Source organism: Octopus sinensis, linkage group LG17 (genome assembly GCF_006345805.1).
Source record: "Octopus sinensis linkage group LG17, ASM634580v1, whole genome shotgun sequence".
Lineage (NCBI taxonomy): Eukaryota > Metazoa > Mollusca > Cephalopoda > Octopoda > Octopodidae > Octopus > Octopus sinensis.
The window spans coordinates 4,982,825-4,999,611 of record NC_043013.1 but is presented as its reverse complement, the minus strand read 5'-3'; positions in this window follow the sequence as shown (position 1 = coordinate 4,999,611).

Here is a 16,787-nt window from a genome sequence, read left to right as displayed (position 1 = left end):
CACACACCACACACATTGCTGGGGCAGCACATATAAACGCACATACTGTTCGAGCAACACACACACACAGCACACACACACACAGCACACACACACACACACACACACACACACACACACAGCACATACGCGCACTGTTCGACCAATTCTGTTCGGCCAACATACCAACGTTCACATGCTTTCATGCTACTCGACCAATAGACACACGCTCACACACCACACACACACACACACACACACACACACACACACACCACACACACACACACATTTGCGCATACATTTACATACCATTCGACAAACTCATATAGGCACACACAAACACATACACACACATACTCACACACATATACACACACACAAACACTCATACTGACTAACACACACATACACACACACATCATCATTGCTACTCTGTAACTGCTGATTATTTTTTCTGCGCATGTCCGATGCTTCTGCCTCTCATCAACCTCCAATCTCTGCTCCTCAGAAACTACCCAGCCATCAAACTACCCTCCAGCCCTCAGCCCATCATTCACTATCACCCACTATATTTCTTTATTGCCCACAAGGGGCTAAACATAGAGGGGACAAACAAGGACAGACAAAGGGATTAAGTCGATTACATCGACCCCAGTGCGTAACTGGTACTTAATTTATCGACCCCGAAAGGATGAAGGGCAAAGTCGACCTGGGCGGAATTTGAACTCAGAACGTAATGATAGACGAAATACCTATTTCTTTACTACCCACAGGGGGCTAAACACAGAGGGGACAAACAAGGACAGACAAAGGGATTAAGTCGATTATATCGACCCCAGTGCGTAACTGGTACTTATTTAATCGATCCCGAGAGGATGAAAGGCAAAGTCGACTTCGGGGGAATTTGAACTCAGAACGTAACGATAGACGAAATATCTATTTCTTTACTACCCACTAGGGGCTAAACACAGAGGGGACAAACAAGGACAGACAAAGGGATTAAGTCGATTATATCGACCCCAGTGCGTAACTGGTACTTATTTAATCGATCCCGAGAGGATGAAAGGCAAAGTCGACCTCGGCGGAATTTGAACTCAGAACGTAACGGCAGACGAAATACTGCTAAACATATCGCCCGGTGTGCTAACGTTTCTACCAGCTCGCCATCTTCTATCACCCACTATAACTCTGGTACATTTTCCCACTATTGTACTTCGCTTCTTTCGCAAAGGGATTGAAACCTCGAAACGTTGATAAGTTCCCCATTGCACATGTCAGTTACGCTTATATCTATTTCTGCCCAAGTTGCTTTGGATTGGAAATCTTAGTTTCTGCCAGCTTCGTAAAAATATTCCAATTCTTACAATGAAATTCACGGAGAAGAAATATGTAAATGTAAACAAATGAACTCGTTCATTGACATTCACGTAATGAAGCAAAAAAAAGGGGGGGGGGTAATTAAGTTCTTTAAGATAAGATAAAAAGAAAGAAAAATGAAGGAAGGAAGCAGGAATGAAAGAGAGAAAGAAAGAAAGAAAGAAAGAAGGAAGGAAAGAAGGAAGGAAGGAAGGAAGGGAGGGAGGAAGAGAGGAAGGAAAGGAGGTAGGGAGAGAGGGAGGAAAGGAGGAAGGGAGAGAGGGAGGAAAGAAGGGAGGGAGGAAAGAAGGAAAGAGGAAGAAGGAAGGAGGAAGGTAAAAAAGAAAGAAGGAGAAGAAAGAAAGAAAGAAAGAAAGAAAGAAAGAACGTATCTATTCATTCTCAATATGTTTTATCAGATTCGAATGTGAGTCGTTTTTCATCATCGGAGAATACCCTCCCCTTTACACGTTGTGTATTCACAACACGTGATTCACTGGTGTAAGGGGACTTCATAATACTGCAGCGTTTCGTCCTCTTTGTTTGTCTCTTCAGTCGAAGCTACTCCCTCGGGCCGTTGAAGGGCAGGGGTACGAGCTCTTGTTTAAGAAATCATACAACAAATTATTTGTCGGTCCGTTCCGATGTCTAATAATTCATGAATGCATACAGAACAGTGGAAAATCCAAATAACAGTGTATGTATCCATTCTTAATATGTTCTGGCATATTCGAACGTGAATATCTCTTCCATTTCGACCAGTGGCTCTCAACCATTTTTACCTGATTACAGTTTTATTCTGGTGGCCCCCATGTTTAAAAACTAATTTTATAGCTACTTCTTTCAAAATTCCTATTTCGTTTGTCACCCGTCCATTTTGTGTAGGTTTACATAGCATTCTCTCTGAGGACATGTTTCAGTGGTGGGAAACATCTTGAACTATATGGGATGGAAGCACTCCGTCGGTTACGACGACGAGGGTTCCGGTTGATCCGAATCAACGGAACAGCCTGCTCGTGAAATTAACGTGTAAGTGGCTGAGCACTCCACAGACACGTGTACCCTTAACGTAGTTCTTGGGGATATTCAGCGTGACACAGAGTGTGACAAGGCTGGCCCTTTGAAATACAGGTACAACAGAAACAGGAAGTAAGAGTGAGAGAAAGTTGTGGTGAAGAGTGCAGCAGGATCACCACCATCCCTGCCGGAGCCTCGTGGAGCTTTTAGGTGTTTTCGCTCAATAAACACTCACAAACAACCCGGTTCTGGGAATCGCAACCGCGATCCTATGACCGCGAGTCCGCTGCCCTAACCACTGGGCCATTGCGCCTCCACCTTGAACTATATAAAATGCTAGAGAAACAACTTAGATGTTCCTTGCGATAAATAAATGTAAAGCAAAATTTTCCCTTTCACCCTTAAAATATTACTGTGGACCCACACTTTACTATTTTACTAGCGTTGACCTCTAAAGAACTTATATAGATCTCCAAGGACAATATGGACCCTGGTTTGGTTTAGATGATGAGCGTTCACACCCACACGCGATTCATCAGGTTAGCGTTAGGAATAGGGTTAGGGTTAGGACTTGGGTTAGGGTTAGGGTTAGGGTTTAAGGTTAGAGTTAGGGTTAGAGTTAGGATTAGGGTTACGTTAGGGTTAGGGTTTGGGTTAGGGTTAGGGTTAGGGTTAGGGTAGGGTTGGGTTGGGGTTAGGGTTAGGGTGAGGGTATGTTAGGGTTAGGGTTAGGGTTAGGGTAGGGTTAATGTAAGGTTAGGGTTAGGGTTAGGGTAAGGTTACGGTTAGGGTAGTGTTAGGGTTAGGGTAGGTTTAGGGTTAGGGTAGGGTTAGGGTTAGGGCTGTTGTGTGTCTCCACAATCGTAGCTCTCCACCGGACCGATGCATCTAACAAGAACACGAGCTCTTGTTTATAGAAACCAGCCAACAAATTAGTTACTAATGCGTGCCGATGTCTGTTAAACTTTGATAATTCGTGGGTGCACACTGATGAGAAATCAAAACAAACGTTGGTTCGACACACACATTAAAACTCTAAACCTATCACTTTGAACAACAACAAAGCGATATTTTTATTGTTTGGTTTCTTTTAAAGTGACATTAATTTAGTTTTCATACTTTATTAACAGGTGTATAATTAAGAAGTTTTGGGTCGTTGATTATACGTCGTACACAAAACACACACAGGTACGCGCACTCATACGCATGCATACAAACACATACACGTACGCACGAAATCTTACAGACCATTTAGCTCTCAACTGTCGGAGTTTTACTTGATTGTTAAACGTTGTTTTGTTTCGTATTTGCTCGGTTGAGTCCAATTAACACCGCTTACAAGCAATGTTTTTCCAATTAGGAAATTCCTTACAAAACATGACGACGGTTAGAGGAGAATTAACAAATATGGCTTCAAAAAAAAAAAAAAAAAAGAAAGCAAACGATTTAAAAGACTCAATCTTTTTTGATTGGCTTGTTTCGTGACAAAACTGATGACGATGATGATGATGCCGATGATGATGCTTTCTGCTATAGGCACAAGGCCTGAAATTTTGGTGGAAGCGGGGATTAATCGATTATATCGACCCTAGTGTTTCACTGATATTTATTTCATCGTCCCCGATAAGATGGATGGCAAAGTCGATCTCGGCAGAATTTGAACTCAGAACGTAAAGAGCTGGAAACAGTGACGTGGCGTGGATTACCTGCGCCCAGGACCAGAAAACTCTCGGGGGAAGGGTGGAGAATTTTTGTTTTGTTTCGTTTTTTTTTTTTGTAAATATTACACATGTATAAGGCGGCGAGCTAGCAGAAACGTTAGCACTCCGGGCGAAGTGCTTAATGGTACTTCGTCTGCCGCTACGTTCTGAGTTCAAATTCCGCCGAGGTCGACTTTGCCTTTCATCCTTTCGGGGTCGATTTATTAAGTACCAGTTACGCACTGGGGTCGATGTAATCGACTTAATCCCTTTGTCTGTCCTTGTTTTTCCCCTCTATGTTTAGCTCCCTGTGGGCAATAAAGAAATGAATATTAGACATCTATAGGGCGGCAAGCTGGCAGAATTGTTAGCACGTCGGGCAAAATGCTTTACACTCTGAGTTCGGATTCCGCTGGGCTGACTTTGAACACTGGTCTCGATGTTCTCGACTTAGCCCCTTCCCCCCTAAAATTATTTGTCTTGTACTAAAATTTGAAACCAATGCTATACTTTTATAGGGCGGCGACCTAACAGATTCATTAGCATGCCGGACAAAATGCTTAGCGACATTTCGTCCGTATTTACGTTCTGAGTTCAAATCCCGCCGAGGCCGACTTTGCCTGTCTTCCTTTCGGCGTCGATAAAATAAATACCAGTCGAGTGAAGGGGTCGATGCAATCGACCTACCCTCCCCACCCCCGAAATTGCTGGCCTTGTGCCAAAATCTGAAAGTAATATTACCCATTTATTTTAGTTTGTAATGTTGCGCTCCTCAATGTTTTGCGCACTAAACCCCTTACAAAAACCCCTCTCCTATGGTCCCGCCCATGCTACACCACTACAAATACGTCATGCTTTGATTACGAATGAAAACTGAGACGTCGATAAGATAATATGTAATATCTTTTACAGCAAAGACACCTGTTACGGATATTTGAAATCAATTTGTAAGGGGCAGCACACGGGAAGGTACTTAAGAAAAGGTGTGCCCAGGTAAAAATAAATGATGAACAATATAACGATATGAGTAATAGACAGAGAAATGACACCTCAGTTTATTTGGAGATAATCGATTGATTGATTGATCGATCAGTCATGCTTTATGTATATACATATTTTATATCCAGTTTCACTTATTTGTTTATTTTATATCGGATTATTTATTTATTTATTTTTATAGGGGTGTAGTGGGGTTCGCAAAGGCGCTGGAGCTATGGTTCCGCGAATGCCTGACGGTGAGAGCGGCAAGGGAGTGAGTATAAATCGGTGCAGAACAACTGTCGTCAAAGATTTCGTTCGAAAATCAATGATTTGTCGGTTTTGACACTGGTATTTACATCATTAACAATTACAGACACACCCAAATATACACATAGACAGACACATACACGGTATCTCTCACACTCACCGTGTGTGTGTGTGTGTGTGTGTGTGTGTGTGTGTGTACATACAGACAGACAGACTGGCGAAGGCCGAAAGTACGAAATTCCTGTCAATATTTTTGTAAAAGAAAGGCGGCGAGCTGGCAGAGTCGTTAGCGCGCCAGGCGAAATGCGTAGCCGTATTTCGTCTGCCGCTACGTTCTGAGTTCAAATTCCGCCGAGGTCGACTTTAACCTTTCATCCATTCGGGGTCGATTTAATAAGTACCAGTTACACTCTGGGGTCGATATAATCGACTTAATCCGTTTGTCTGTCCTTGTTTGTCCTCTGTGTTTAGCCCCTTGTGGGTAATAAAGAAATAGGTATTTCGTCTGCCGTTACATTCCGAGTTCAAATTCCGCCGAGGTCGACTTTGCCTTTCATCCTTTCGGGGTCGATAAATTAAGTACCAGTTGCGTACTGGAGTCGATCTTATCGACTGGCGCCCTCCCCACCCAAAAACAATTCGGGCCTTGTACTTAGAGTATAAAAGAATATATATATATATAATATAGCATTTCTCCAAAACACTTCTTGAAATTAAAAGAAAATGACACGTAACATACTAACTTGTAAAGAACCAAGACACAAAAAGGAAGAGGGACCGAATCAAATAAAAGGAATGTGTGTGCGTGTGTGTGGTGTGTGTGTGTGTGTGTGTGTGTGTGTGTGTGTGTGTGTGTGTTTAGACGGTAGGAGTGAAGAGGAAATGAAAAATAGTACACGAAGATAAGTAAATTGGGAAAGAGATGTCAAAACGTAATTTTGCTAAAAACCAGATTCGTACAACGAGATTATAATATCCAGATGCTGCGATGTGTACTCGCTGCAGTACGCCGCCTTACATACATATGTACGTATATACAGGCACAGGAGTGGCTAGGTGGTAAGTAGCTTGCTTACCAACCATATGGTTCAGGTTTCAATCCCACTGCGTGGCGCCTTGGGCAAGTATCTTCTGCTATAGACTTGTGAGTGGATTTGGTAGAAGGAAAGTGAAAGAAGCCCATCGTATATATATATATTATATATATATATATATAGATAGATAGATAGATAGATAGATAGATAGATAGATACATACATACATACATACATACATACATACATACATACATACATACATACATACATACATACATACATACATACATACATACATACATGTGTGTGTGTGTATGTGTGTCGCTTGACAAACGATGTCGGTGTGTTTATGTCTCCGTAACTTATCGGTTCGGCAAAAACGACCGATAGAATAAGTCCTGGGGTCGATTTGCTCGGCTAAAGGCAGTGCCCCAGCATGGCCACAGTCAAATGACTGAAACAAGCAAAAGATAAAAGATACTCTGAAGTATAATTAGATAAAATAAAATAAAAATTAACAGTAATTAAAAATAAAGAAAAAAATGGTTTTCAACGCTGCTTAACGTCAAGTTTTGCATTAAAAGAACTCGTGACTGATTGACGACTTGGGATAAAGCCAGACTCGTGCCAAATACTAATTTTCCCGCTATTTTCCCACAGGAAACCATTTCCAAAGATTGTCTTTTTTTAAATTAATATTTGTTTTATTGCGGTTTGTTTTTTGTTTATTTAACAAAGTTTATTGATTCTATTTTTCTTTTCAAAAAATCTCAATTCCTTCTTTCTTTCTTTCTTTCTTTCTTATTTCTTTCTTCTTCTTTCTTCTTTCTTTCTTTTTCTCTCTCTCACTCTCTCTCCCTTTCTTTTGCTCTCTCCCTTATTATCTCCTTTACTTTCTATTTCCTCTCACCTTTCTCTCTTTCTCTCCCCACTCCCATCATTTCTCTGTCCCGTTTCTCCCTCTCTTTCTCTCTCTCTCTCTTGCTTTCTATTTTCTCTCTCCTTTCTCACTTTCCCCCTCAATTGTTTCTCTTTCCCTCTCTCCCTCTTTCTCTATCCTTTTCTTTTTCTCTTCTCTCTCTCTCTCTCTCTTCTCTCTCTCTCCTTCGCGATCTCTCTTTTCTCTATCTCTCTCTTATTCTCTCTCTCCCTTTTCTCTCTCTCTCTCTTCAATCTTGTTATTGATTTCCTTTCTCCATCCACTCTTTCTCTTCCCACACCTTCCCTATACCCTTTTTCTCTTTTCTCCATTCCTTTCTTTGCCTCTCTCTTCTTTTTCTCTCTCCTTCCTCCCTCTCTCTAGTCTTCTATTTCTTTATCTCCCTCTGTCCCCTCATCAATAAACACCATTTCCTCATGATTGGTAAATGCCATGAAAGAAAACCTATACACATCAATAACAACCATTCCATATCAATTTCGTCACAGATTTCCAAACTTTGCCATAACCACGCAAAATATGTTTCTACGTGATGTCTTTCACAATCTCTTCATGTAATTCGCCAACATGGAAGCAATGTGGAATTCAAAGCCGATTCTAACCAACACGCGCAGCACAGCTTCGTGTAAGAAGAACATTCTGGAATAAAAGCAAAATGGAAAGAAGCATTACAAAATTAAACACGAAAACTGGGTGATCTTTGAGGGGGTTACATTAATAATGTTTTAAGATGGAGAATGTTTGTTTTGCTAAAAGAGACAGACAGACAGACAGGCAGAGGAGACAGAGAGAAAAAATTCTCAGAGAAACGGTTGTCTGAGATCTTTTAGTTTTTAGGGTTTTTCAGTCATTGGATTGCAGCCATGCTAGAGTACCGCCATAAAGGGTTTGGTCGAACAATTCCACCGCAGTACTTACGCCTTTGCTTGCCTTTTTTTTCTCTCTCTTTTAAAGTCGGGTACTTGTTCTGTCAGTTTCTTTTACTGAGGTGCTAAGTTAAGGGTACGTAAACAAACCAGCACCGGATGTCAGGCGGTCGAGAGGTGTGACAAACACAGACACATACGCATAAAGAAACACACCACACCATATATATACATGTATTATATATACATACATACATATATATATATATAATATATATATATATATATATATATATATATATATATATATTATATATATATATATATGTATATATATATATATACATAAATGTATTAGATTATATATAAAAATACAAAACGGGACAAAAACACAAAGAGACGACACAAAGAACAGACGGGTCATTCGAAGCCTCTAATCTTCAGTCAGGAACCGGATCGTCCTAACAGATTTCGGCTGATTAATCCTGATATCGCTTAGATCCGGCCAGCCCAATGTTTATATATAGGCGCAGGAGTGACTATGTGGTAAGTAGCTCGGGTTCAGTCCCACTGCGTGGCAGATTGGGCAAGTGTCTTCTACTATAGCCTCGGGCCGACCAAAGCCTTGCGAGTGGATTTGGTAGACGGAAACTGAAAGAAGCCCGTCATATATATATATATATGTTTGTTTGTCTGTGTTTCTCCCACCACCATCGCTTGACAACTGATGTTGGTGTGTTTATGACCCTGTAACTTAGCGGCTGGCAAAAGAGACTGACAGAATAAGTCCTGGGGTCGATCTGTTCGACTAAAGGCATTGCTTCAGCATGGCCTCAGTCAAATGACTGAAAGAAATAATATATAATATATATATATATATATAATATATCTATATATATATATATATATATATATATATGCGTCGGGCTTCCAGTTTCCGTGTACCGAATTAACTCATAAATCATTGGTCAGCCTGCCAGGAACCATATTAGAAGACACTTGCTCAAGGTACCGCGCATTGGAACTGAATCCAAAACCACGTTGTTTCAAAGTTAGCCTTTTAACCATGATGCCACGCCTGCACTTACTATTGGAAATAGAATCATCTTTTCAAAGCAAAGAAGGCATATTTATTTATAAGGCTCTAAAGGAGAATGACTCTCCCAAGACACAACAGAATATGCTTCAACACACGAACTCACATAAAGAATCTTGCAAACCAAATCCCAAAACGAAATATTTATTTATCTATTTATTTAACTTTACGTAGGAAAGAGTAGGGAATGAGCAATTCTGATCCTAATTACAATCAGTGTGCGGCAAAACCGTTCCCGGATCCACTGTTCTTAGCAAACGTTTCAGCAAGAAACACAAGATGTGCACCAGTTCAAACCGGAATGGCGATGGTGGTGTCTTGTAGTCCGAGAAAGACCAGTTGTGGTGTTCGTTTACTTTCCTCCTTAACAAACCTCTTGAATCAACATCATCTTTTTACATAGGTTTCAGATTGGCAAACAAGACAACCTGTGAGGGAATTTCGTAGGTGAAAACTGTGTCGAATCCCATCGTGTGGATAATATATATATATATATGTGTGGTGTGTGTGGTGTGTGTGTGTGTGTGTGTGTGTAGGGAAAGTTTACGAAAAAAAAAAGCAAAAAGACGAAGACAGGTGTGTACAAAAGAAACAGATGTATTATATATATATATATATATATATATTATATATATATATATATGATGATATATATAATATATATATATATATACTATATATATATATATATATATATATATATATATATATATATATATATATATATATATATTGGAAGGTTTGGAGATGATGTACAGTATTATATATTAGAGAAATGAGGTACTCAGAAGATCGGATGTTTTATATTACAGATATTTTTTTGTATATTACATTTTTTTATATATATATTCATATCACTTAGATCATTAGCGCTTTCTCCCATTCTAGTGGGGTTTTCAAATCAAACTTAGTTTGATTAGAACCCTCTTTATTGAGGTCACTAGTATATAAATGCATACACACACACACACACACACCACACATACACACACACACACACACACACACACACACACACACACACACACACACATATATATATATATACATATACATATATACAAATATGGTGTGTGTGTGTGCATATGTGCATGTGTGCGCGCGTGCACGTGTGTATAGTATATATGTTTCTGTGTGTTTTATATGTCCGTGTTTGCCACCACCCCACCGCTTTACAACCGACGTTCGTTTGTTTACGGTCACATAGCCGAGCGGTTCGACAAAAGAATATTTGAGTAGGTACCAGATTTCAAAAAAAAAAAAATTCTTAAATACTGGAATCGATTTATCAGAGGTTGTGCTCCAAGTTGGCCTCAATCCAGGAACAGAAGCAAATAAAAGCAGATTATAAAAAGATTTGTAGCCAGAGGCAAGATGACGGTGTGATTAGAACCCTCTTTATAAGGTCACTAGTAATGGCGAGAAAGAAATTAAGGCTACCACTTCTACACCACACTCTCCCAAGAATAATTATCCAGAGTGGAAATACTTCGGGGAAATATTCAACATTTAATTAATAGCCTATATTCATCAAACTAGCGCGAACGAGATAAATAAAATATTGATCTAGAAAAAAAAACAAACAAAAACAAAACAATCGATATTTTGCTGGTAATGGTATGTTAATGTTTTCTTCAGGAACAAATCTTTTGTATCAGCACTGAATATATTTGTCTTGAAAGAAAGAAGGAACCATTCCAAGACGCTGTGGAGACATTGGATGGCGAAATAAGAAAAATCAATAACGCCCAGAATTCAAGCCGCGATATGGATTTGTATTAGCAAGGCACAAGCCGTGGTTGTATAGAATCCAACTAATCCGAATGAGATAAAATAAAGACAGAGATCAAAGATCAGTTGAGTCACGTGATCGATTTTTATTTTATTTATTTATCTTTATCATGTTCCACAATCAACTCGGTATTTATGGTCGACTCTCCTTTCGTGCCGTATTCCGAGCGTATTTCCACACACGAAATATAAAGACCGTTTTAATATTTTAGCTGAAAATTCTTGTCTTTAATCTCATCTCCACCAAAAAGAGTTTTTCCTCTCTGCAGTTCCTCGAAGCTCTTACCGTCTCAATGAAAGCTCCTCCCTCTCTCTCTCGCATTCTCTCTCTCTCTTTCTCCTTATTGGCATTGCGAAAACCGAAGATTCCTGCATTTTCTGATAAACTGGAACTACGCATCTCACGTATCTTTCTTTTATTCTTACTTTATTCAACGGGTTTCAGTCGATATGATGTTTGCTTAAATATGTCCTACTCACAACCCTACCCACCCTACCTTTACGTGTATGAATGTATGCATCTATCTCCCTATCTCTCTCCCCCTCTCTCTCTCTCTCACTCTCTTTCTCTCTCTCTCTCTCTTCTCTATATATATATATATATATATATATATATATATATATATATATATAAAGTCAAAAATGAGGGTGAAAAAATGGATATTAATTTAAAACATCAATTTAACACCAGTGGTCTAGCGCATAAAGAACTGAAATTCAGTAAATATTATTAATACACACAAATATGAGAGAGAATCCACTATGTGGACGCTCTTACGCTAGAGATAGATCCGCAAGGGTCCCAACCACTAAGGATTGTTCTCTTGTCCTGCTCGCTTACGTTCATGGTGTGCTAAATTTTTCTTGAGAACTCTTAGTGGTTGGGACACTTGCGGATCTATCTCTAGCGTAAGAGCGTCCACATTACTCTTTATCTTTACTCTTTCAATTGTTTCAGTCATTTGACTGCGGCCATGCTGGAGCACCGCCTTTAGTCGAGCAAATTTGAACCCCACTCCCTCAAAAACTGCTGACCTTGAACTCTGCCATGATCTAGCATCCTATCCAGAGGGAATGTTGTGATCTCGGTCACATACACGCCATGGAAGCCGGATATCAGGCTTTTATGGAGTCCTCGGACTCGAGAAAAACAACAATCTCCTTCAAGAATTACAAATATAATCTCGCACAAACAAACTTACCAACAGATGCATCGTATCGCAACCAAATGCAGCATATAAACAACAACAGATGCGACGTGTTAACAACAGCTGCAACGTCCCAAGCTCTGTGAAACTAACTGACACGTGTTTAGTCAATATACAAGAATTTCACGATAAACATCCTGAAAGAAACCAAAAAAGAAATGTTTTCTCTTTGCCGGCGAACAACCGAACCCTCCCTATTAAATGCTCTGCTACTAACCATGCACGCTGTTTACCAAATATGCTTCCTTCCAGTGAAGGCGCATAGTTTAGTGGTTAAGATGTTCAGCTCATGATCATCATGATCAAAGGGTTTGGGGTTCGGTTTCTGAACTGGTAGATACTACGCTATGTTCTTGAGCAAGACACTTTATTTCACGTTTGCTTCAGTCTACGTAGAATCAAATAAGTACCATCTAGGTGTTTGCGTAGCCACTCACCCTTCAGTTGTCATATCCTGGATGTGCTGCTGGATCAAGGGTAAAGAGGCCAAGAGGCTGTCTATATCTGTCCACCACTATATAGGCATGAAATTCTTCAAGTGTCACCAGAAGAGGAAGGTGAACGTAGAGAGAGAGAGTGGGGTGCTGTTTCCTAGTGTATTTATCGAAAGATGGATGAGAGGGGCGAAAACTGGTGAGTTTGGATGGGTCTACCCTGTATATGCTTTTCATTCTAAGTAAGAAGAAACTGGATGAAGGCCTTTTCGAAGCTCAATAATCCGGGCCTTTTATGTCGGGGGTTTCCCCGGAATTACCCTTGGTGGACTTTCGTCTATCAGAAATTTTCCTTGTTGAAATTTTTGTTGGAATTTTATTTATATATTACGGAAGTGCACTTATCAAACAAGTGTTTTTATCTAAGACCACGTGGTATTAAAGCAATTACAGTGTGGGAAGTACATAATGGTTTCAAATTTAGGCTCAAGGCCAGCAATTTGGAAGAGGGGGTAATTCGATTACATGGACCCCAGTGATCAACTGTTATCTATTTTATCGATCCCAAAGGGATGAGAGGCAAAGTCAACCTCAGTGGAATTGGAACTCAGAACGTTAAGAGAGAAAGGCCACTAAGCATGTTACCCTGCGTGCTAACGATTCTTCTCTAAGCACAAAACCCGAAATTTTGGGGAAAGGGGCCAGTCGATTAGACCAACTCCAGTACGGATGAAAGCAAAGTATACCCCGAAGGGATGAAAGGCAAAGTCGACCCCGAAAGGATGAAAGGCAAAGTCGACCCCGAAAGGAAGAAAGGCAAAGTCGACCTTGGCGGAATTTGAACTCAGAACATAAAGACAGACGAAATACCTATTTCTTTACTACCCACAAGGGGCTAAACACAGAAAGGACAAACAAGGACAGACAAACGGATTAAGTCGATTACATCGACCCCAGTGAGTAACTGGTACTTAATTTATCGACTCCGAAAGGATGAAAGGCAAAGTCGACCTCGGCGGAATTTAAACACAGAACGTAGCGGCAGACGAAATACCGCTAAGAATTTCGCCCGGCGTGTTAACGATTCCGCTTGCTCACCGCCCTTATGGAAGGCACATATAAGCCATTCAAAAAAAAAAAAAAAAAAGACACAAAGACTTAGTTATTATTTGGTGTCAAAAATTTGACACGAAATAATAAACATTTAAGTGAAGTGAACAGTCTTTGTATGTTTTTGAGTGGTTAATATGTCTTCCTCGCTGTAATTGTCATACGTTAAAGCTTAAAATTAGAACACGCTATAAATATTTGACCAGTTGTTAGAATAAGCAGAATTAATCCTAAATTGCAATGAAATATTATACAAGAGTATAGGTTGTTTACTGTGTAATGCATAGTATCTGTAATCTCAGTAAATGTTTGTCGAGGTAAAATAAACACAATTAGTCATAAATTTTTTTATTTAGGTTGTAAGATACATCTCTATAAATGCTTTGAGATACATCATAAGAAATGTTCTTAGCGCCGTATGGGAGTTTGTCGCCTTTCAATAGCGGGCTCTTCGCCCTGTTGACCCAGCTGCCGCTTGATCAAAACTCGGCTTGCATCTCAGCAGCCACAAGCCAGTGGAGGAGGAGGGGGGGTCTTCTTGACTTTTTGTTCAAAGCTTTTCGGTGGTTTGCTCACCGGTTTCATTAATAGAACATATTCCTCTTGCAACCACATCTTTTCTGCTGCAGTGATTCCAAGCCTTGTCACAGCCTTTTATGAATACCCTTACAAAACCCCAGCATCTTATCGGAAATGCTGCAGCGAACTCACCACTTGAATATAACACTGCTGGCCTTGTACTTAAAGTAGTAGCCAGCAATATCAATTAACCGCTTAATTAATTAATTTATCAATTATTTGATCTATTAATTACTTAATCAATAATTTGGTTCATCAGAGTCTTTCAGCTGAACCAACTGGCTAATTGGTGGAACGATTGATGAAATAATCGATTAGTTAATTAGATAAATTTGTTAATTGATTGATTGATGATGATGATAAAAAAGAAGTGATATATAAGTAGTACGCGTGTTTTCATTCGTAAAATGACCGTCCCAATGTACCTAACGTTTAATTAATTGATGATGATAATGATTTATTTGCTCAGAGGGATTATTAATAATAATGATAATAATAATAATAATTAATAATAATAAATAAATAATTTCTTTATTAACCATAAAGGTTTATATTATGAAAAAAACATGGACAAAACAATGTTTGTAGGTGAGTGTGTTGTGAGGGTTTTGCATGTAAACGAGACTAATAAAAATTTCCTTCTCTTCTTTTCTTCTTTTCTTCTTTAGTCTTTTCTTCACCTTTCCCTTTTCTTTCTTCTTCTTGTTCTCCATTTTCTTCTTCCTTATTTTTGGGTCCTCCTCTTCTTCCGCTCCCTCACTATCATCATCATCATCATCAACAATCTCATAAGCTTCCCTTTCTTCTTCTTCTTCTTCTTCTTCTTCTTCTTCTTCTTCTTCTTCTTCTTCTTCTTCTCCTCCTCCTCCTCCTACTGCTATCAATCAATCTGTCAACGCAATAAGTGTCCATTATTCTCCACTGTTGGGTTTAATAAGGACAGCAATACCACCACCACCACCACCACCACCAAACAACAACAACAACAACCACCACCGGCCCCACCGGCCCCACCGCCGTCGCCAACATGATCGCACGACCAACACCACCGAAACTAGGTCAATGTTCTCATTCACCTTTATAGGTTATTAAATAATTTTTGGGGTTCTTTTCCTTCGGTTTTTCGTTGTTTTTGTTGGTTGTTTTCTTAACATGTTTCGGTAGCTGCGACAACAGGTAGGAAGAAGAGGAGGGAGAAGAGGCAGAAGAGGAAGGAGAGGGGGGGGACATGTCCTTTTTCTTGTCAATACAATGACAGCAATCCCACCCGCTTCTCTCTCTCTCTCTTTCCTCTCCCTCTCTCATTCATTCACTACCTCTAACTATTTGCCTCTCACTCTCTCTCTCTCTCTCTCTCTCTCTCTCTCTCTCTCGCTTTTATTGACTGACTCTCTCTACACCTCTCTTTCATTCATTGTGTTTGTGTGTGTGTTCTTCACTCTCTCCCTCCGCCTTTCCCTCTTTCTATCGCTTCCTCTCTCTTTCTCTTTCGTTGTCTCTTATTCATTTTCTGACTCTCTCTATCTTTCTCTCTCTCTTTCACTCTTTTGCTCTCTCTCTCTCTCTACTCCCCACCCTCTCTCTCTCATTCATTATGTATTTGTGCGTGTGTGTATGTGTGTGTGTGTATATATGTATGTGTGTCTTCCTCGCTCTCGCTCTCGATCTCTTTCTCTCTCTCCCCCTCTCTGTCATTCATTCGCTGTCCCTCTCTCTTCCTCGCTGTCTCCCTCTCCACATCTGTCCCTCCTTGTGTGATATCTTTATCTCTAAAACAACAACAGCAACAACATCTAAGATTGCTGTGACCTCTCAAAGTACGACGAAAACTTTCACCTGACTCAGCAAGGGGTGGGGTACGTAAGAGGGTACATAGGTAAAGTAAGAGAGAGAGAGAGAGAGAGAGAGAGAAAGAGAGAGAGAGAGAGACGGACAGACATGCACACAGACAGACACAGACAGACACATAGACAGACAGAAAGAGAGGAAAGTTACAACGACAAAAATAGCAACAACAAAAACCAAAGTTCGTGTTGGCCTGGAGCAAGGCCCCTTCATCATCTTGCTTCCCTAGATTGAAACCAACCATTGTAGTTTTAGCTTTAACATTATAGAACCGCACCCACATACCCACAGACACGAGTTCACACATACGTTTTATATATACAGATATATATTTAGAGAGATAATGATAGATAGATAGATAGATAGATAGATAGATAGATAGATAGATAGATAGATAGATAGATAGAGATAGATAGATGGATGGATGGATAGATTAGGTTAACGAGGGCAATTCTTTAAATAGTCGACCGACCGGCAAAAAAGTAGGAGGTTAGTTTTAAATCACACCCTAGTACACGTTGGGTAAGGGATGGTCACAGCCGGAATGCCTTTGATCGTAGGCCATCTCGATAAGACTT